This window comes from Lithobates pipiens, unplaced genomic scaffold (assembly GCF_037356315.1).
Source record: "Lithobates pipiens isolate NorthernLeopardFrog02 unplaced genomic scaffold, aLitPip1_a1.2 Scaffold_28, whole genome shotgun sequence".
Taxonomy (NCBI): domain Eukaryota; kingdom Metazoa; phylum Chordata; class Amphibia; order Anura; family Ranidae; genus Lithobates; species Lithobates pipiens.
The window spans coordinates 108009251-108032053 of record NW_027507789.1 but is presented as its reverse complement, the minus strand read 5'-3'; the positions used below and the strand labels follow the sequence as shown (position 1 = coordinate 108032053).

Here is a 22803-nt window from a genome sequence, read left to right as displayed (position 1 = left end):
CTTTAGTTATACTCTAACCACTTGCCTACAGGGCACTTAAACCCCCTTCCTGCCCAGGCCATTTTTCAGCTTTCAGTGCTGTTGCACTTTGAATGACAATTACGCAGTCATGCTACACTGTACCCAAATTCATTTTTATCATTTTCTTCACACAAATAGAGCTTTCTTTTGGTGGTATTTATTCACTGCTGTTTTTTTTTTTTTTTTTCAAAAATAAATAAAAAAAGGCCAAAAATTTCAGTCAGTAAATTTTGCAAATAGGTAATTCCTCTCCTTCACTGACGTGTGCTGATGAGGCGACACTGATGGTCTGAACTGGTGGGAAATGATTAGGTGGCACTTATGGGCACTGATGAGGCAGCACTTATGGGCACTGATTAGGTGGCACTGATGAGAAGGCACCATTATGCCGCATTTATGGACACTGATAGGTGGCACTGATATGTGGCACTGATGGGCGCCACTGATAGGTGGCACTGATTGGCATTGATGGGTGGCACTGATGAGCATCCATGGGCGGCACTGATAGCCAACACTGACTGGCATCACTAATAGGCACTGATTGGTGGCACTGGTGGGCACTGATTGCTGGCAATGGTGGGCACTGATTGCTGGCACTGATTGGTGACACTTGTGGCACTATAATGTAATCAGGGAACTGATGATCAGTGCCCTGATTACATGTTTTGTTGTCCCCTGAGAGGAGATGCCGCTGATCGACTCTCCTCTCCTCATACTCTGTCAGGGCGAGGAGCATCAATTACCGGCATCTCCATGTTTACATGTGACGGCTGTGATTGGACACAGCCGATCACATGGTAAAAGAGCCGCGGACATGGCTATTTACAGAGATCAGGGTTGTGTCCTGTCCTAGCAACACAGTGCATTCGTTTGGGACGCCGTCATATAATCGTGTCTCAGAACGAGAACCTCACCTCCCCGCCATCGGGTGGGCGGCAAGTAGTTAAAGTGTATGTGAACTCTCACCTTGTAAAACAACCCATTTAGTTTAAAATATAAATGAAAGTCAAAACAATATTGTATACATATAAAAAAAACATTATAAATGCCCCATGTTCTCAGCTGCATAAGGAGCTCAGAGAGCCAAGGGAGGAGAAACGGCAGTACACCGCTCTTTATTTGTTGAGAGAAAATTGAGACCCCACTGTGCTCTATTGCTTAGTGTGGTCAGTTTTAACAAAAAGGCAGAGGGACTGGCAGGAACACCAGGTGTTTCACACAAAGGAATCAATATAAAGAGAACAGGATACAGTTAAAAACATGTACATTATACAAGTAATTAAACAGCAAGCACATACTATGAATATAAAATGTTGGGTTAACCACTTAACCCCCCCGGATCATTTTGCTGGCCAAAGACCAGAGCACTTTTTGCAATTCGGCACTGCATCGCTTTAACTGACAATTGCGCGGCCGTATGATGTGGCTCCCAAACAAAATTGATGTCCTTTTTTTCCCCACAAATAGAGCTTTCTTTTGGTGGTATTTGATCACCTCTGCGGTTTTTATTTTTTGCGCTATAAACAAAAAGAGCGACAATTTTGAAAAAAACTCATTATTTTTTACATAAATATCCCCCAAAAATATATAGTGATGTACTGTCAAGAAAAGGATTTTACAGGTAAGCTGTATATAAAAATCCTATTTTCTTGATCATACATCACGGGACACAGGAGCTCATTACATAGTGGGATGTCCCAAAGCAACGCTCAGATTGAGGGGAGGGAGACACAGATCATAATTATAGACCGCCAGGGACCTGAGGACCTAAACTGCAGCCTGCAGTACATGACGCCCAAAGTCGATATCCTCTTGCCCTCTGACATCCACCTGATAGAATCTGGTGAATGTGTGGACTGATGACCAAGTTGCAGCCTTACAGATCTGAGCCAGGGAAGCCTGGTGATGCACTGCCCAAGAAGCACTTACAGCCCTAGTAGAGTGCGCTTTCACTCGAAAAAGAGGGATCTTCCCTTTACCACTATAGGCTTGAGAATTAACCTGTCTAATCCACCTTGAGAGAGTGGATTTTGATGCTGCCTGGCCCTTCCTAGGGCATTCCGGCAAAATAAACAAGCAATCAATTTTCCTTATCTGAGCAGTTGCTTGAAGATATATACTGATTGCTCTAACCACATCCAAAGTGTGCAAAGATTCTTCTGCGGACTGTGGGTCCAGAAAAAAGGATGGTAGGATTACGTCTTGATTCAAATGGAATCCTGAAACCACCTTAGGTAGAAAGGACCTGTTGGGACGCATGACCACCCTGTCCTTATGAATAATTAGATACGGCTCCTTGCTGGAAAGAGCTGCTAGCTCTGATACTCTTCTAGCCGTGGATATGGCTACCAAGAAAACCAATTTTTTAGTCAGGAGAACCAATGAAGCCAGATGCAAAGGTTCAAATGGTTGCCCCTGCAAAGCCGAGAGAACCAAATTCAGATCCCATGGGCATACCGGAGGTTTGACTGGCGGTCTTATCCGCATGGCCCCCTGGATGAAAGCCCGCACCAGGGAATGCGATGCAAGTGGCTTCTGAAAAAACACTGACAGGGCCGAAATCTGCACATTGATAGTGCTTATGGCCAAATTCATTTCTAGGCCTGTCTGAAGAAAGGCCAAGATCCTACTAATGACATACTTTCTAGGAGGCCATTTCCTGAGTTCACACCAGGAAACATATGCCCTCCAGATTTTGTAATAAATAAGCCTGGAGGCCGGCTTTCTGGCATTGACCAGAGTAGAAAGGACTGGCCCCGAAAGGCCACGGTCTCTCAGAATGTGGGTCTCAGCAGCCAAACCGTCAAATTTAGACTGTGTAAAGCAGGATGGTAAATTGGACCCTGTGAGAGCAGATCTGGCTGAAGAGGGAGGATCCATGGCCTGCCTACTGCCAACTTCATGATCTCTGCATACCACGGTCGCCTGGGCCAAGCCGGGGCTACCAAAAGGACCGATTTTGTCTCCCTCTTGACTCTTCCCAGGAACCGCGACAGAAGCGGACTCGGGGGGAAGGCATAGATCAGATTGTACTGATCCCAGGGAACTGTCAGAACATCTGACCCCTGAGCAAGTGTATCTCTTGTCCTTGACACAAAATTGTCCAGTTTCCTGTTGAACCTGGATGCAAACAGATCTACGTCTGGAGTACCCCACCTGTGACATATGTTCCAAAACACGTCGGGGTGCAGAGCCCATTCTCCTGGGCACAACTGCTGGCGGCTCAGAAAATCCGCCTGCCAATTTTCCACTCCTGTAATGAAGACTGCAGAAAGACACGGAACATGCTTTTCTGCCCAGACAAGTATGCGATTCACCTCTTTTTGCGCAACCAGACTCCTGGTACCGCCCTGGTGATTTATATAAGCCACTGCTGTGGCATTGTCGAACTGAACCCGAACAGGGAGACCTCGTAGTCTGCAAGACCACTTTATGAGAGCCATATAAACTGCCCGGATCTCCAAGACATTTATGGGCAATAGCCTCTCGATCGCAGACCATTTCCCCTGCGAGCACGTCTCCTCCAACACTGCTCCCCAGCCTGTTAGGCTGGCATCTGTCGTGATAATCTTCCATGGAAGAGGAAGAAAGGTTTTGCCCTTCAGCAAATTCCTGGTTTGTAACCACCAGACGAGACTCATAGTTTCATAGTTAGTTTCATAGTTAGTAAGGTTGAATAAAGACACCAGTCCATCCAGTTCAACCTGAGTGAGTGTCCACCCCTACCCTATCCCTGTACAATGCACACTCACATTGGTCCCTACCCTCAAGGAGCTCACAATCTAAGGTCCCTATTCATATACTAGGGCCAATTTTGGACAGAAGCCAATTAACCTACCTGCATGTCTTTGGAGTGTGAGAGGAAACCGGAGTACCCGGAGGAAACCCATGCAGGCACAGGGAGAACATGCAAACTCCAGGCAGGTAGTGTCGTGGTTGGGATTCGAACCAGCGACCCTTTTTTTTTACTGCTAGGTGAGAGTGCTAACCACTACACCACTGTGCCGCCCTCTTGCGTGTCCCTGGGGATAGACGCATAGGAAGATCCAAGGATTGGGGCTTCCTGTTCCAAGCTGCAAGGATGCATCTTTGCAGAGGCCTTGAGTGGAACTGGGCGAATGGAATGGCCTCGAAGGAGGCGACCATTTTCCCTAACAGTCTCATGCACAATCGAATGGGGGATGATCTCCTGCCCAGAATTAGGTGCACCAGATCCCCAATGGCCAAGGCCTTTGGCCTTGGAAGAAACACCTTGCCCTGAGCGGTGTCGATGATCATGCCCAGGTATTCCAACCTGGTGGAAGGCTGTAGGGACGACTTTTCTAGGTTTATAATCCAACCTAGGCGTTCCAGGTGTTCTAGCGTTCTGGCAACGCTGTGATTCAGGAACGCTACTGTTTTCTCCATGAGAAGCAAATCGTCTAGATAAGCCATGACGGCTATACCCTGAGCTCTTAGGTTTGCCAAGAGAGGGTCCAGAATCTTTGTGAAGACTCGAGGGGCCGTAGCAAGCCCGAACGGCAAGGCCACAAATTGAAAATGGCGCCGTTCTACCGTGAACCTTAGAAATTTTTGGTGTGCGGGAAAAATTGGCACATGGAGATATGCATCTTTGATGTCTATTGATGCCATAAACTCTCCCCCTTGCAGGGAGGAGACCACAGTGTGGATTGACTGCATTCGGAAGGACCGGATGTGTAAAGACCGGGTTCAGATACTTCAGATCTAGGATAGGTCTGACACTTCCATTTGTCTTCGGAACGGTGAAGAGATTTGAGTAAAACCCTGAACCCTGTTCTTTTGGGTCCACTTCTACTATCACCCCTTGGGATAGTAAGTGATCTAAGGCCAGAAATAGCGGTTTTTCCTTTACTGGATCCCTGGGGATCCTTGACCTTAGAAAACGAGAAGGTGGAATCTCCTGAAACTCTAGCCTGTAGCCCAGAGATACCGAAGAGATCACCCACTTGTCCCGGATCTCTTCCCGCCAGGCTCCTGCAAACTGCAGGAGCCTTCCCCCCACTCGGCCGAGCAGGGGCGCCCCTTCACAAGGAAGCTTTTGGGCTCTGCTTGGCAGACTTTCGCCCCCAAGTCTTTTTCTGCCCCTCCTGTAGAGGAGGGTTGAGAAGGCCGTCGCCACTGCTTAGAGCTTGATGCTCCGGGAGAGAGGGCACGCCTAAATGATGGACGCTTGCTCCTTTTGACTGGAAGGAGAGTAGATTTACCTCTTGATATTTTTTGGACGAACTTGTCTAATTCTTCTCCAAACAAACGTTCCCCTTTAAACGGGAACCCAATCAAATACTTCTTGCATGATAGCTCAGCTGCCCAATTTTTTTAGCCATAGGGCCCTTCGCATGTGTACCAACATGAGGGACAAACGTAATGCTTGTTGGACAGAATCCAAAATCGCATCAATCATGAAACACAGAATATGAGGCATCTCTGCATACTTCTCTACTTCCTCGCTGGGAAGGAGCCCAAGCATCTGCTTAACCTGTTCCTTGAGGAACTGGCACAACCCCACGGCTGCGACTGTAGGTTGCACTACAGTGCTAGTCATGGAAAAGGAGGCTTTTAGTAAGGTTTACAGCTTCTTATCAGTTGGATCTTTAAATACCTGCGCATTATCCAAGGGACAAGTCAGGTTTTTATTCACACAAGAAACAGCCGCATCAACAGATGGGACCCCCCACTTCTTGGGGAAACTCTCCTCCAGAGGATAATGCATAGAAAACCTTTTAGGAGGAGCAAACAGTTTATCGGGATGTCCCCAATCCTCATAAAACAATTCATCCATTAAGGGATGAATTGGAAAGGAATAGGCAGTCTGTGGGGCTTTCCTGACTCCCAGGGAAGAAACAGAGGACGTAGCGATTTCAGCAGCAGGCATTCTGAATGTGGTACGCACCAATTCAGTATAATACTGCACCTGTTTTCTGAGAGCCTGGGAGGAGGGGACTCTCTCCTCTTCCTCTGATTCATCCGACTGCTCTTGATCCCTGTCCCAAGATAGGGATCTCTCCTCATTGTCAGGAGAATCATCTGAGAGAGGAATTTCAGCAGAGGGAGGGGATCTACCCCTTTTCCTGCCATCTTTTAGGGAAGCAGAAATAAAATTCATTATTCTCCCTTCAAAACCCTCCAATGTAGCCCTTAGGGAGTCCTCAGTGACATAAACCGGGGCTGGGACATTAGGAGAGGCTGCAAAACCTGACAGGGGCACTGACTCGTCCTGAGAGGCTGGCTCCAGTCTTGCAAGGGGAGATGGTAACTTACAGGCACTTTTAGAACCCCTGGACCTAGGCGGTGATTTACCAGTGCTCTTATTACCTCCCCCTGAGACCCTCCTACGAGGAGACATAGTCCTAAGCTACAAAGCAGTGGTACTAGTACAAAGTGCAATCACTGTTGTGCTTAAAGTCTCACAATAAATATATATGCTTAAACTGCACAACCTGATGCTGAGTAGGTGTCTAAAGTTTGCCTCGATCCAATCCCCACAGATGCTTACTGCCCACAGCTCCTGTGTCTCCACTTACAGCCCTCTGACGCTCTGGGCTTTTAAAATCTGCTGCCTGGCGCCTGCGCAGTACAGCACCGTGCACGGCTCACAACCACACTCCCCCCTCCCCCATTAGGGCGGGAATGCGCCCGGCGCGCGTGCACGAGGACCGCGGGATCCAGGGGGGGAAAGGAGAACTCTACCGGAGCTGCGTGGGACCCCCAGACTACGTGGGACTCCTGTATTACCTTGTTGTGGCAGGGACTGCAGTGGAGACGTGAGACAGCTGGAGAACCAGGCTTCACTGAGCGTGTGTACTGAAAGGCATGTAAGTATGCATCAGGCTGCTCTTACTCCCTCTAGTGGTGGAAACCAGGTAAGACGTACAACTACTCAAAACGAAGAAATCCATCATATAATTAAATATATATAGGATTGACTTCCCTTACCTGTCCTCGCCGCAGGAATTGCTGAAACAGACAAATTCCAGCCTTCACCCATCACGGCAGGCAGTGTTAGCCAAACTTTGTTTATCTGGGGCTCTTTCTCGGAAGAGCCTCCTACCTGAACCATGTAAAAAACGTTGCCAGAAACTTTTGTGCGCTCTGTGTAAACAGTACACCAAGTCTGGTTTTCCCAGAGCCCAGTCTTCTATTAGGAGAGGACTTACAGGCCAAACCTCGTTTCTTCGGCTGACGAGGCCCGGGTACCATACCATCTTGGGAGTCAAATATCGGCCCGAGGTATGGATCCGGTTTGTTGTAGCCCTTAGGCCCCCGCAGGAACCTGCACGGAGCTAAAGTTTTACGTGACCAACCACCATAGACACTAGCGAAAAAACTGAGGTGCCTCACATATGGGAGGGGTTATATAGGGGAGGAATTCTCCTTAATTGGGGTCAACCAGTGTCCAATCACCTAGGTGCCTATATAACCCACTATGTAATGAGCTCCTGTGTCCCGTGATGTATGATCAAGAAATAGGGAATAGTTTTATGGCATTTTTACCCCAAAATTTTTTTTACTAGTAATGGCGACGATCAGCGATTTTTATCGTGACTGCGACATTATGGCGGACACATTTTTGACACATTTTTGGGACCATTGTCATTTATACAGCAATCAGTGCTATACAAATGCACTGATTCCTGTGTAAATGACACTGGCAGTGAAGGGGTTAACCACTAGGGGGCAGTGTAGGGGTTAAGTATGTCCTGGGGAGTGATTCTAACTGTGGGGGTGTGTGGCTATGTGTGACACATCACTGATCTCTGCTCCGATCACAGGGAGCAGAGATCAGTGAAACTGTCACTAGGCAGAACGGGAAGATGCTTGTTTACATTAGCATCTCCCCATTCTTCCTCTCCTTGAGGTGATCGGGAGTATCCCTGCAGACATCGAGTCCACGGGACCCGCGACCCGACTCACTGAGCTTGCGCGTGCACAGGCTGCCTCTTAAAGGGCAACATACAGGTACGTTAGTTTGCCTGTACAAGCCCTTCTGCCGACGTATATCGGTGTGAGGCGGTCAGCAAGCGGTTAACATATTATTTAAAGCGGTATTAAACCCAAAACCAAAAATGTAATATCATGCAGCTTATTAATCCTTCAATTTGGTGGCTGCATTTGTTTGTTTTTTTCTTTCCCCTCTGTTTTCACCTGGGGATCTGACCAGTAACACATTTCCTGTATTAGATGGCCTCCACTTTTTTGAAAACGATGGGTCTGTGTGCAAGACCATGAGTTGTGCCCCATTGTTTAAAAAAAAATGCAGCTTGCTTTGTAGTTAAAAGTGGGCATGCTTTTCATTGTGCCAGGGGTGTTGCTAGGATCGTAAAAGACCTAGGACACCTTTGGGCATAGCAAGTAGAAGAGAAAGGGGGAAAACAGTGGTTGTGACCAAATTACATTAATGATGGGAGGGGCTTAAGGGGTGTGGTTAGATAAAACAAGATCAGCTTTCCGCCAGTATAATCACCCCCAGCTCAGTCTGTCCCCCAGCACTATTCCCCCCAGTCAGTCTGTCCCCTAGTATGATCCTGCCCCCTAGGTCAATCTGTCCCCCAGTAAAATCACCCCCAGGTCAGTCTGTCCCCAGTACCATTCCTCCCAGGTCAGTCTGTCCCCTAGTATGATCCTCCCCCTGAGGTCAATCTGTCCCCCAGTGTAATGCCCCCGGACAATTGTTCCCCAGTGTAATCCTGACCCCAAGTCAATCTGTCCCTCAGTGTAATCACCCCCAGGTCACTCTGTCCCCCAGTGCAATCCTATTCAGGTCAGCCTGTTCCCTGGTATAATCCCTTCCCAGGTCAGTCTGTTCCCCAGTACAATCCTTCACACACCAATGTCAACATGTCCCCCTTTATAATCCCCCTAGGTCAGTCGATCCGCAGTATAATCCTTAATAATCCTTCTCCCCTACTGGTCAATCTGTCCCCTAGTATAATCCCTCCCAGGGTAGTCTGTCCCCAGTATAATCCCCCTAGCTCAGTCCATCCTCAGTATAAGGCCCCTTTCACACGGGCGGCTGTTCTGCCGCTGTTAAAAGCATGTTTTGTTATTTTTTGTTATTCTGAAATTCAGAGAATCCTGGCACAGCGTTCACTTGCAGTTGTACATTGCGTTTAGCTGCTCTTGGAAAATTCTTGACATTTCTGATGTGCTACCTATTGTTTTTCTTTCCTTGTTGCCGCTGCTATCTGCAGGAGAAATAGTACTCTGCGATTACCTGCAGTTACGTGCAGATAGCTGCAGTAAATCATTCCTGGACGCAGTCAACTTTATTTTTTCTATCTGCACAAAACCGCATGTAACAAAACGGTCACTAAACGCAGTGTGTGAATGGGGCCATAGGAAAGCATTGTGTTCATTTAGCTGCGATAGATAACGTCATCTGTCCGCAGCTAAAAGCACAATTCTATCCGCCCGTGTGAAAGGGGCCTAATCCTTCTCCCCACGGGTCACTCTGTCCCCTAGTATAATCCCTCCCAGGGTAGTCTGTCCCCAGTATAATCACCCTTAGGCCTCATGCACACAAAACGCTGTTAAACGCGTGTTCAGAGCCAGTTGGACACTTTTTTCAACTGCCCCTGAACTCATTCAATGTTATCCTATGTGTCCATGTACACAGTCTCGTTTTTTGCCGTTTTTATGCAGTTGCGTTTAACCTAGTTTTTTCAGAAGCAAAAAAATGGGTTTAGACGCAAAAGTTTTCCACATTTCGCCGGTATCGCGTTTTGCCGCATTTTCGTTTATAAACGTTTTTAAAGGTGACCTATTTTTTTTACATTAAAAATCTCAAAAATGATGGCAAATGATGAAAAACCATTAAAAAAGTATTTTAAACAATTGCAATTGCAAGAGGACAATCCACAACTTGTGGCATGTGACATGGCAGGTGGCAAGTGATGTGGCAAGTGGACAATCCACAACTTGTGGCAAGTGACATGGCAGGTGGCAAGTGGACAATCCACAACTTGTGACAGGTGAAGTGGCAAGTGACGTGGCAAGTGGACAATCCATAACTTGTGGCAAGTGGACAATCCACAATTTGTGGCAGGTGACGTGGCAGGTGACATGGCAGGTGACGTGGCAAGTGGACAATGCACAACTTGTGGCAGGTGACATGGCAAGTGACGTGGCAGATGATGTGGCAGGTGACGTGGAAAGTGACGTGGAAATTGGCAATCCACAACTTGTGGCAGGTGACGTGGCAAGTGACGTGGCAAGTGGACAATCCACAACTTGTGGCAAGTGATGTGGCAGGTGACCTGGCAAGTGACGTGGCAAGTGGACAATCCACTACTTGTGGCAGGTGATGTGGCAAGTGACCTGGCAGGTGACCTAGCAAGTGACGTGGCAATTGGACAATCCACAACTTGTGGCAGGTGACGTGGCAAGTAGACAATCCACAACTTGTGGCAAGTGACGTGGAAAGTGACGTGGCAAGTGGACAATCCACAACTTGTGGCAGGTGATGTGGCAAGTGGACAATCCACAACTTGTGGCAGGTGACGTAGCAAGTGACGTGGCAAGTGGACAATCCACAACTTGTGGCAGGTGACGTGGCAAGTGGACACTCCACAACTTGTGGCAGGTGACGTGGCAAGTGGACAATCCACAACTTGTGGCAAAAGATGTGGCAGGTGACGTGGCAAGTGATGTGGCAGGTGACGTGGCAAGTGGACAATCCACAACTTGTGGCAAGTGACGTGGCAAGTGGACAATCCACAACTTGTGGCAGGTGACGTGACAAGTAATGTGGCAAGTGGACAATCCACAACTTGTGGCAGGTGATGTGGCAAGTGACGTGGCAAGTGGACAATCCACAACTTGTGACAGGTGACGTGGCAAGTGACGTGGCAGGTGATGTGGCAAGTGGACAATCCACAACTTGTGGCAGGTGATTTGGCAAGTCACGTGGCAAGTGGACAATCCACAACTTGTGGCAGGTGACATGGCAGGCGACATGGCAGGTGACAGGGCAGGTGACGTGGCAAGTGGACAATCCACAACAAGCTAAATACAAGTACACTGCTGCTGCTACTCACTTGGGGAGGGTCTATGATGTCAGCTTAACTAAACGCTTCTAGACGCAAATGCGGTAAAACGCTGCTAAATCGCGGTAAAAATCACGGCAAAACAGGCGTTTCTAAATGCCGGTTTCAGCTTTTAAAAACATGTGTCCAGCAGAGTTTGCACCGGCGTCTCGTGTGCATGAGGCCTTACGTCAGTCTGTCCCATAGTATAATCACCCCCAGGTCAATATGTCGCCTAATCAAATCTCCCCAGGTCAGTCTGTCCCTAAGTGCAATCCCCGTTCAGTCAGACTGACCTGGGGGGATTGTGTTGGGGAAAATAATGACCCCCCAGTGCAATCCCTGCAATAGTTGATTTTTAGAACTAGTAAAATAGTTGCACAAAAATGTATTAAACACTTTCACTATTAAGGCCTCATTCAGTTGGGGTGTACTAAAGTCCATGTGGGGGCTGTGTTTATGCACATGGGGATGCACAGGTTTTCTATGCATCTCTGCACAGGCAGTCTCATTCATGTCAATTGGAACACAGCGACTGATCAGACACAATTCAACATCTGTGTGGCTGTGGGTGCACAGCCATGAATGCAGACAGTATAAGTTCAGGGACATGCACCCACATAGATGTCAAATCAAGAGCAATGGCTGTGTCCGTGCAGTCAATTCTTCCCAACTGACATCAATGGGACTCCCTGCACGGGGACAGTGGCGTCACTAGGGTTGGTGTCACCTGGTGCGAAAAAACATGTTATCACCCCCCCCCCCCCCCCCCCGCGCCAGCTGCTTAACTTGCCACAATGGATGGAGCTGGGTTGGGATCAGGGGAATGTATGGAGCCAGAATGGGATCAGGGGGACAGATGGAGCCAGGATGGGATCGAGGGTGGGGGAGAGGGAGCAGGGCTGGGATCTGGGAGTGGATGGAGGAGGGGTGGGATTGGAGGGAGGTGGATGAAGCAAGGATGGGATCAGGGGCATAGATGTAGCCGGGATGGTATCAAGGGGAGGTGGATGGAGCAAGGATGGCATCAGGGGGGTGGATGGAGCTGGGATGGGATCGGGGGAGGTGTATGGAGCCGGCATGGGATCTGGGGTGGGGGAGGTGGAGCAGGGATGGGATCTGGGAGTGGATGGAGGAGGGGTGGGATTGGGGGAGGTGGATGGAGCCCAAATGGGATTAGAGGGAGGTGGATGAAGCCAGGATGGGATCAGGGGCGTAGATGTACTAGCCTACTAATTAAGGGGAGGGTTTAATTGGGCACAGGTGCTTGAGGTCTATATAAGTTTGGGTAGAACTCATGTGAAATTGCCAAACTGCTGGTTGCAAGCTGAACAGTGGAGCCTTGAGTGGAGTGTCAATAAGTATTGCTTTTTGACTGCTGGGTTGCATTTTTAGGTTCTTTTGGGGCTTTTTCTTGTAGCTTTTTAATACCCTTTTCTGACACTTTTTAAATAGTGTTTTATTTTAATTTTTTTCCTTTCCTTCCTTCAGCCTACTAATTAAGAGGAGGGTTTAATTGGGCACAGGTGCTTGAGGTCTATATAAGTTTGGGTAGAACTCATTTGAGCCTGCTCATCTTGAGTCTGTGAGAACTCTGTCTAAGTGGAACTGGTCCAAGTGGTTAGTTAAAAACCAGAGTAAGTGGAACTGGTCCAAGTGGTTAGTTAAAAATCAGAGTAAGTGGAACTGGTCCAAGTGGTGAGTTAAAAACCAGAGTAAGTGGAACTGGTCCAAGTGGTGAGTTAAAAACCAGAGTAAGTGGAACTGGTCCAAGTGGTGAGTTAAAAACCAGAGTTTGAAACAGGAGGTTATAACAGGGGTCATAGTAGCTGTGTAGGGTGAGTACCTGTGTGTCTGAGTAGTGTGTGTGTATATATCGTTAGTACTTGTGCATTGTGGGTGCACGCTGGTCTGTGAGTACCTGTGTACTGTATTGTTGAGTATTAGTGTCAGGAAGCTAGTTGTTAGGTAATTTGGACTGGGTATAATCTCTAATCCTCATTAAATTAATAGGTACGATGACTGGCGGGTGTGGAGAGGCGACTCGGTGTACATCTTGCGGCATGTATGCGTTCCTTGATCATCTGATCGAGGGTGAATACTGCTGTGCAAAATGTAAGCACATTGTTTCCCTGGAAGCCCAGGTTCTGAATCTGGGGAAGCAACTGTCAGCACTGAGAGGCCCCTCCACCCTAAATGAGAACCAGGAACATACACGGCAGGTGCCGGCAGGGGCCAGCACAGAGGTGGGTGGAGACAAGGAGGTGCAAGCACTAGCAGAGAGTAGATATGTTTGACAGTCAGGAAGCGTAGAGGGGCAAGTGCCAGGGAGGCCGATCCAGGGCTGGAGCATCCCAATAAGTACGCTCCATTGAGTGACATTGGTGATCCTAGTCAGGGACCAGCACTGCTGGAGCTGAGGGATTCTCCTAGCTGCCAGGAGAAGAACTCCTCCAGTGAGAGTGGGGGGGAGCGAAGGGAAAGGAAAGACAGATTCTGGTGGTAGGGGACTCAATTCTTAGGAGGACAGAGAGGCCAATCTGTAACAACAACCTGAAGTGCCGAACTGTATGTTGTCTGCCGGGCGCATCAGGTTCGGCACATCACGGATCTGGTGGACAGATTACTGGGAGGGGCTGGGAAAGACGCAGCTGTCATGGTGCGCGTTGGCACCAATGACAAAGTCAGAGGCAGATGGAGTGTCCTAAAGAATGATTTTAGGGACTTGGGAGCTAAATTGAGGAAAAGGACCTCCAAGGTAGTATTCTCAGGAATACTACCAGTACATCGAGCCACACCAGAAAGGAAGAGGGAGATTAGGGAAGTAAACAAGTGGCTCAAAAGCTGGTGTAGTAAGGAGGGGTTTGGGTTCCTAGAGGACTGGGACGACTTCTCAGTCGATAACCGGTACTATAGAAGGGACGGACTGTACCTAAATAAGGAGGGTGCAGATCAGCTGGGATTAAGGATGGCCAAAAAGTTAGAGGGGTTTTTAAACTAGACGATGGGGGGGAGGGTTCAGAGATAGAGATAGTCAGCGTGGAGCATATTCCAGAGGGTAATATTAGGGGCATTAGTGGTAGGGTAACCAAAGCACATAAACCCAAGGTAAATATAGTAGCAAGTCCTAGTTGTAATCTTGGAACACCCAAGAGGATAATATGTGACCGGTCAAAATATATTAATACATTAAAATGTTTGTTCGCCAATGCCAGAAGTCTGCCAAGCAAAATAGGTGAGTTGGAAGCTCTGGTGCATCAGGAGAGCTATGATGTATTCGGTATTGCTGAAACTTGGCTTCATTCCTCACATGACTGGACTATTAATATTCCTGGCTATGCACTCTTTCGGAAAGACAGAGTAAAAAGGAAAGGTGGAGGGGTCTGTCTGTATGTGAGAAATGATCTCAAAGCGAGTGAGAAAGAGGACCTGGTGGACGGAGAGTGTGATGAGTCTGAGGCATTATGGGTGGAACTGCATACAGATGCGCGTAGTTCAAAGTTAATCATTGGAGTTTGTTATAGACCACCCAATGTTAATGAGGAGGTGGAGACTCAGCTCCTTGCACAGATAGAAAGGGCTGCAAGGGCTGGGACAGTGATAATAATGGGGGATTTTAACTACCCAGAAATTGACTGGGGTAATGGCACTGCTGGGACAGTTAAAGGGCAAAAATGTGTAAATCTATTACAGGACAATTTTATGGTACAGTTTATTGAGGCCCCAACTAGGAATGATGCTCTGTTGGACCTGGTAATCTCACACCATGCAGAACGTATTACTAATGTTCAGATAAAGGAACATCTGGGTAGCAGTGACCATAACATGATTTCATTTGATGTTAGCTGTAAGCAAAAATCACATACGGGAAAGATAAAAACACTTAATTTCAAGAGAGCAAATTTTCCAAGGATGAGGGCTGCTCTCCAGGACTTAGACTGGGAGAGAATATTGGCACCAATGGGCACAGAACAGAAATGGGAATTCTTCAAAAAGCTTGTTTGTGATCTCACGGCAAAGTATATTCCCATGGGCAATACGTTTAAAAGGTTAAAAATAAAACCGATGTGGCTCACGGCCAAAGTTAAAAAAGCTATAAACTATAAAAAAAAAGAGCTTTCAAAAAATATAAAAATGAAGGAACGCTAGTGTCATTTAAATGTTACAAGGAATGGGGGGGCGTGGCTTGACGGAGCATGGAGTAGGTCCTGCATGACCAGAGCTCCGCACATTAATCCTGTTATAACAAAATCCTCCACTCCAATCAGCATACCCCGCGGGTGGCCGGCTCCTCTGGGGACCCTCTTCGCAGCTGGTTTGCTCCCAGGTTTCCCGGTGGTCGGATCGCGGCCGCGATCGTCCCGCGCGGCGGCCGCATTTAGGCAAGTCCCCGGCTTCAGCCTACTTGCGGAGGTCCGCGGCCATCTTGGGACACCCTTCCTTGGAGCTATCGCTGGGCCTGTGGACACTGCCTTTCTCCTGTCCCTCCTGGGCTTCCTCTGCTTACAGACTGAGCAGAGAGGTGAGCACTCTATCAGTTCTCTGCCCTCAGGACGGCCCGTGGCTCCGGCCTGTGCACGGAGGCCGGCGGCCATCTTGGTACACCCGACCCTCAGGCTAGCAGCAGGCCCTGTCCCTGGGATTTCTTCCGCACTCTTCCTCATTTACCCTGACGGCCTTCAAGTGCTGCACCTGTGCCTAAGATCATGTCCCCCCCAAAGAGCCAAAAATCCACCGCGGCAAAGCTGGCACAATTCCGCCGGACTGGGGGAGAGGAGGCGGGGGAAAATGGTGGTGCTGAGCGAACGGGAGGGGAGCGGGGTCAGGGAGACACGGATAGACTGCTGGAAGCAATCACACTGTGCAGGACATCCCTTACTGCCCAGATCGAGGGGGTCAAGATGGATGTGTCTCTGATTAGACAGGACTTCCAGAAAATCCGCGAATGGGTCACAGAGACGGAAACCCGCATCAGTACGGTGGAAGATATCCTGCCGCCATTACAGAGTGCATCTGAACGCATGCAGAAGCAGATTAACCAGCTGCTTGCCAAGCAAGATGACATGGAAAATCGCCCGAGGAGGTGTAACCTCCGTTTCATCGGTCTCCTGGAGGGAGCGGAGGGTAGAGACCCAACGGTATTCCTGGAACAACTACTGGTGACCACGTATGGTCGGGAGGCCTTCTCCTCCATGCTGGCGGTGGAGAGGGCTCATAGGATGCCCGTTAGGCCTCCTCCTCAGGGGGCCCCCCCTCACACCTTTATCGCAAAACTTTTAAACTACAGAGACAGAGATGCTGTACTGCGGCTGGCAAGAGAGAGGGGTAACATCCCAGTAGGAAACATCAAGGTGGCAATATTTCCTGACTTCTCGGCCGAAATACAGAAACGTCGACAGAGCTTTATGGAGGCCAAGCGCAGACTTCGTGACCGTCACCTGAAGTAATCAATGCTCTTCCCTGCACGTCTGAGAGTGGAACATGATGGCCGGGTGTTGTTTTTTGAGGACCCTCGCGAGGTCATCTCCTGGCTGGAGCGTGGGCCTGCCCACAGCAGGGGTGACTGACCGCACTCTGGGCGAGTCACGTGGCGAGATCCTTTTGCCTCCTGTTTCCGCCATTATTCTAACTGTCTTAACTACTTCTGCCGCATTGCCATCTTGACCTGTATCGCACCTCTGTGCCTTCACTTCAGAATATCTTATCGGTCTGGAGAGACGGGTGGAACCCTATACCTCTGCTGACCCCACCGCTGCGAATTCTCTTCTTTTCATTTGATTAAATACTTGGAGTGGACTTTATCTATATCATTGCTCCCCTTATGGGAGCCCTTTTTTACTACTTCTACATTTATCCGCCACATGGGGCTGTGGAAGTGTACTGGTCCTACAAGCTGCATGCATAGTGCAGCGAATTTATGCCCCACCAACCACTGGGAACCACTACTATGCAGACGAACAGAGGAATTGGGTTGTGCTGCCTATTTGTCATAACAACACGCAGGGGTGCTCAGTTAGACCCCATTCTCATGATTTTACGTGGCGGTTGGCTCGGAACCACTATATGACCCAGTGGCTAAAACTGTTCCTCATCTTCTCCTTATACACGCAGTCTCCTTTTTTCCCATATGGAAATTCAGAGTTGTTAAGGGATTATGCCTGCACAAGTTGGGGTGGGTGTAGGGCAGGGAGGGGGGAGGGGGTTGTTCATCAGCTGTTTTTGCAACTTTTCATCGTTCATATTGTGTCCTTGGAACCGACTATGGAAAAATGTGCATTGGCTGAAGCGGTGCATCACAAGGTGTTTAACGTACCTCTGGTCCATTGTATATTGTATTTTCCACTTGATCTTGAGTCGCAGCGATGCTTGGCTCCATTAATTCTTAGAGCTCGGCCTTGCCGGAACTACAGACGGAACCGGCACCTGACACTGGCTACTCCTCCCAACTTGCACAGCCATGCGACTATTGACCACTTTGCACGAATATGCCTGACCAGAGGCCTTAGCTGTACGCAGGGGCTGCATTGTTGCAGCCTTTTTTTTCTCTTTTTTTTTTTATCCCTACTATTTTACCCTCTTTTTGTTGCTCTTTTTTCACATGTTTTAAAGAGATGGGACTCTGGGGTGTTAGTTCACAACTGTTGACGGATAATGCCCGCACATGTTGGGGTGGGTGCAGGGTAGGGAGGGGGGAGGGAATGTTCTACAGGTATTTTCTCAATGTTTAAGTGCACGAGTGTTATTACAAGAGGAGATTGTAACAGATACATGTCTTACTTTGTCACCTTATTTATGGCTAGCTCTGTGGCAGGTCTTAATACTACTCATGGTCTTGGTATTGCATGATTCTCTAGCGGGTGATCCTAAAGGGGACATCCTGGAGAGGGGTTATTTTTCCTACGCTATACGATGACATCTATAAAATTCCTAACATGGAATGTGAGGGGCCTGCGCGAGAAAATTAAACGCTTGGCAGCACTTTAATTCCTAAAGAGGCAGAGAGCGGATGTGGTGGCATTGGTAGAGACGCATATAGAAGGGGGGCTTCAGATGGCCCTCCGCTGCCCGTGGGTGGGGTGGGCATATCATTCCACTCACACTACTCACGCCAGAGGTGTCTCACTTTTAATAGCCAAATCGGTACACTTTGAGTTATGTGAAGTAATTACTGACCCACAGGGTAGATATGTGTTTCTCCATGCCAAACTATATGGTGAACAGTTTCTCCTCCTGGCTTTCTACATACCTCCCCCATTTAGTATGACTGTGATTATGGAGGGACTCGCCCTTATGACCCAACACCCCGCAATACCAGCGATCTGGATGGGAGACTTTAACACCACTCTGCGGCCAGCACTAGATAGATTACAGACTTCACAGGGTTCTGACACGGATACCAGGGAGACCAAATTTTCTAAACTGATCTCCACTCTCCATTTAGTAGACACTTGGCGCTATAAATTCCCCCTTACAAAGACTTACTCCTGCTTTTCGGCTTCCCACAACTCCATGTCCCGCATTGATTTTATTCTTGTATCTCAAACCCTAACGCCGCGGCTGTTAGAAACTGCATTTTGCCCAAGACTGCTATCTGATCACAGCCCATATTGGATCTCATTGAGTATTCCTGTCGGTAAGCCCCCAAAGCCTTGGTGCTTGAACCCATTCTGGCTGTCCCTATTGCCGGACGACGATGCACGCATGACCCTCGCCTCCCACATAAATGCAATTAAGACGAAATCCACAGATGTCTTTGATAGGGCGGTAGCTGAACTGACCTCCACAGAAAGGGAATATGCCACCAACCGTACCCCAGAGTTAGCAGCCCGACTCAAATTACAAATCAGAGTGGCAACCCAACTTCAGTTTACGAAGGCCAGGCAAAAGCTATTCTTCACAAAGCAAAAATTCTTTGAGCATGGGGAAAAGGCGGGTAAGCTGCTGGCATATCTGGTCCACAGTGAAGATAGACCCCCGGTGGTCATCACCCTACATGGACCAGGGGGAGAACAGATCACGGATCTGCGTAGTGTAACAGCTAGATTTAGGGACTTCTTTGCAGATCTGTACAAAACGACTACAACAGACCCCACTGAACGGAGAACGGCCTTCCTTTGTAGTATCACCCTTCCCCAACTGACGACTGACCAGCTTGTCCTTCTTGAGGCTCCCCTCACCACGGACGAAATAGCCGTGGCTATTGCCAGTTTTGCCAAATCCAAATCCCCGGGCTCGGATGGCCTCCCAATTGAGTTTTACTCCCAGTTCAGGGAATTTCTTACTCCAAAGCTACTCATGCTATATAACCACCTTTTCGAGACCTTTTCCTTGCCCCCATCCATGAGAGAGGCAGTAATAGTTCTCATTCCCAAACAAGGGAAGGATCCGGGGTATCCGGAATCATATCGCCCCATTTCCCTGCTCCAAGCGGACATTAAAATTCTTGCTAAGGTACTGTCGCTGAGATTGAACAAAATTATCCTCTCTCTAATACATGTCGACCAGGCGGGATTTATGCCGGGTCGTAATACATCCTTCAACTTACGCAAGTTGTTTATTAACCTGCAAGCTGCGCATAGGGAGGCAGGATCTCGGGTAGTGGTAACCTTAGACACGGCAAAGGCCTTTGACTCCGTGGAGTGGGGGTACTTATGAAAATGTCTCAAGGGGTATGGCTTTGGCCCTAAATTTATTAAATGGGTGCAACTTTTATACCAGTCCCCAACAGCCAGGGTGAGGGCGAATGGATGGGCCTCCGAGCAGTTTGACCTCAGCAGAGGCACAAGGCAGGGCTGCCCCCTTTCACCGTTGTTGTACGCCCTGGTAGCTGAGCCGCTGGCCATTTCCATTCGGGATAATCCAGAAATTAAGGGACTAGGCTCCGGTACTCTGATTGAGAAAATCAGTATGTATGCGGACGACACCTTGTTGTACCTGGCTGACCCGGGTCCTTCCTTGCGCGCAGCACTACACACAATTGAACAATTTGGGACCTTCTCTGGTTTAAAAATTAACTGGGAGAAATCTCAGATTTTACCAATAGACAGTTTCCCACCAACCGAGTCACAAGCCACGTTACCACTCCAGAGAGTTAGTACTATCAAATACCTTGGGGTACAGGTGTCCAGAATATCGACAGACTATATACATCTAAATATTGAACCCCTTATATCCTGTGTGAAAACTAAGCTCAGGATTTGGGCTCGCCTGCCACCGGGGGTATGGGGGCGCATAAACTTAATTAAGATGATCCTACTTCCCAAAATTTTATATGTGTTATGGCACTCCCCAACTTACTTGCCTTTGAAATATTTTAAAACTCTAGAAGCCCTCCTTAAACCGTTTGTATGGGGTCCTAACAGACACAAACTGGCGTGGCAGGTACTTAAAAACCCTACTGACCTGGGAGGTATGGCATTGCCGGATTTCAACTTATATTATATTGCGTCCCAGTTATCCCAATTGTATCACATAGACAAAAGAGACAGAGAACGGTTCCTCCAGTTAATGTGCCCCAAGTGGGCCAGATGCACAAAAGATTCACTATATGCGATAATAGGCCCCGGAAATGCTGGCTTGTGGAGTGGGGAGAAGGCCTTATTGAGACAATACAGGCGTATATGGGACATCGCTTCTGCCAAGCTGGGGATTCCCCAATATAATGATTTCACCCCATTATGGCACAACAGGACCTTACTAGAGTTGTGGCGAATCCCGGAAGTGGATTGCTGGTCTGCTCATGGGATTTTCTATCTACATCATTTAGTCGTGCATGGGACCTAAAAAGCTTTCACACACTCAAGGAGGAATTCAATCTTCCTGCTCACATGTTCTACAGATACTTACAGGTCAAACATGCAATCCAAAACCAATTTATACCGTCGCCTCCTCAGCCCACTCCCAATGTAATCATGGCGATAGTCAAAAATACAGACCCCCAAAAACTAATATCAGCATTCTATAACATGCTCTCTACTCCTGTCACAACTACACTAGCGTATGGCCTTAAGCCTCGCTGGGAAAGGGCTGTGGGACCCATAGAGGACGAGGAATGGGGGTAAGCCTTGGGACTTTGCAAGGAGGTTTAGCCAAAGCTCTCGGACAGACTGACCCAAACCTATATCATCCATCAGGCATACCTTACGCCTCTTAGGGTAGCCAGATACAGGAACTCTCAGTCCACTTTGTGCCAAATGTGTGGGAGGGAGACGGGCGCGTTTATCCATCTCTTATGGTCATGCTCCAAAATACAGGGACTTTGGACACAGATAGTGAGATTCCTTCATGACGATATGGGCTCTCCAACCACACTTGACCCAAAAATGTGCCTCCTAGGGCTCATGCCACACTCAACCGACAGGTACATAAAGGTATTCCTGCATGAGACACTATTCATAGCGCGTAAGGTAATAGCTAGGAAATGGATGAGGACTTGCCCCCCGAACTTAGCAGACTGGAAGGCCGAAATAAACAATACCCTCCCATATAAAAAATGTATATACACCAATAGAGGATGTCCTGAGAAATACTATAAAATTTGGGACAGGTGGCTGCAGGAGTCAGACACTTGCTCATAACTTGACCCTCGCACTACGCACGGGTAGGTCGATGGCATGTGGATCACCAATCCCATGGGTAACAAAGCGAGTCACAAAATACTGAAACCAGGTACTTATTTATTCCATGGATACGCCATGGGGTGATGATAAAGACCTGAGATGTGGACACTACTGTTGTTTGAAGTTATGTATGATATGTACCATACCTGAAAATGTACACTATAGCATGTATGCACTGTAAACAAAATAAAACCTGTTGATTTAAAAAATGTTACAAGGAATATAACAGAATATGTAAAAAGGAAATCAAGGATGCAAAAATTCAAAATGAAAGACAGATTGCAAAAGACAGTAGGACAAACCCCCAAAAATTCTTCAAATATATTAATAGTAAAAAGGTTAAGTCTGAGCATGTAGGCCCTTTGCAAAATAATCTGGAGTGGGTGACTGGGGACAAAGAGAAGGCTAACTTATTAAATACTTTCTTCAGCTCTGTGTATACAAAGGAGCATGGGGGAGCGCATGTCCATAATGGGGGTGGTACTGACGCAGCCCCAGATCCACAATGGCTCATAAGTGATATGGTCCAGAAATATTTGGACAGAATAAAGGTGGATAAAGCACCTGGACCTGATGGCATCCACGCACGGATCCTAAAAGAATTGAGCTCTGTAATTTCAAAGCCATTGTATCTAATTTTTAGGGACTCATTAATTACAGGAATAGTACCACTGGATTGGCGCAGGGCCAATGTGGTGCCTATATTTAAAAAGGGAACAAAGTCTTTAGTAATTATAGACCCGTTAGTTTAACTTCTATAGTTGGGAAGATACTGGAAGGATTAATAAAAGACCACATAGACGAGTTCTTGCAGGAAAAAAATATTTTGAGCAACAGACAGCATGGATTCATGAAAGACAGAAGTTGTAAGACAAACCTGATTTCTTTTTATGATGTGGTAAGTAAAACCTTGGACAGAGGGGTGGCGGTGGACGTGATATATTTGGATTTTGCAAAGGCGTTCGATACAGTTCCGCACACTAGGCTCATGTGTAAGGTAAAGTCTACAGGTTTGGAAACATCAGTTTGTAGATGGATAGAAAACTGGCTAAAAGACAGAATTCAGAGAGTAGTGGTTAATGATTCTTACTCTGAATGGTCTTAGGTTATCAGTGGTGTAC

At 47.8% G+C, this 22803-nt stretch overlaps 1 protein-coding gene across 1 annotated transcript in view; it reads left to right on the top strand.

Annotated features, from left to right (window-relative positions):
• Positions 1-22803, top strand: part of CNTD1 (cyclin N-terminal domain containing 1) — a 160817-nt gene that overhangs the window by 111013 nt on the left and 27001 nt on the right. The window lies entirely within an intron of this gene.